The following is a 306-nucleotide window of genomic DNA, read 5'->3' on the forward strand; positions in this document are numbered from 1 at the left end:
TTTATGCTCTCCTTCTCTTCTCTTCTTTATGCTCTCCTTTTCTTCTCTTCTTTTGGCTCTCATTTTCTTCTCTTCTTTTTATTTCATTTTCCTCTTCTTTTTGTTCTCTTTTCTTCTCTTCTTTATGCTCTCATTTTCTTCTCTTCTTTATGCTCTCCTTTTCTTCTCATCTTTTTGCTCTCTTTTTCTTCTCTTCTTTATGCTCTCCTTTTCTTCTCTTCTTTATGCTCTCCTTTTCTTCTCTTCTTTATGCTCTCCATTTTTTCTCTTCTTTATGCTCTCCTTCTCTTCTCTTCTTTATGCTCT

At 34.0% G+C, this 306-nt stretch overlaps 1 protein-coding gene across 1 annotated transcript in view; it reads left to right on the forward strand.

The window, feature by feature from the left end:
- The window catches only part of efna2a (ephrin-A2a), a 165,916-nt gene that overhangs the window by 164,922 nt on the left and 688 nt on the right, over positions 1–306 (forward strand). The gene's annotated exons all lie outside the window — the stretch shown is intronic.

Source organism: Nematolebias whitei, chromosome 21 (genome assembly GCF_014905685.2).
Source record: "Nematolebias whitei isolate Nwh7 chromosome 21, NemWhi1, whole genome shotgun sequence".
In the NCBI taxonomy this organism is placed as follows: Eukaryota; Metazoa; Chordata; class Actinopteri; order Cyprinodontiformes; family Rivulidae; genus Nematolebias; species Nematolebias whitei.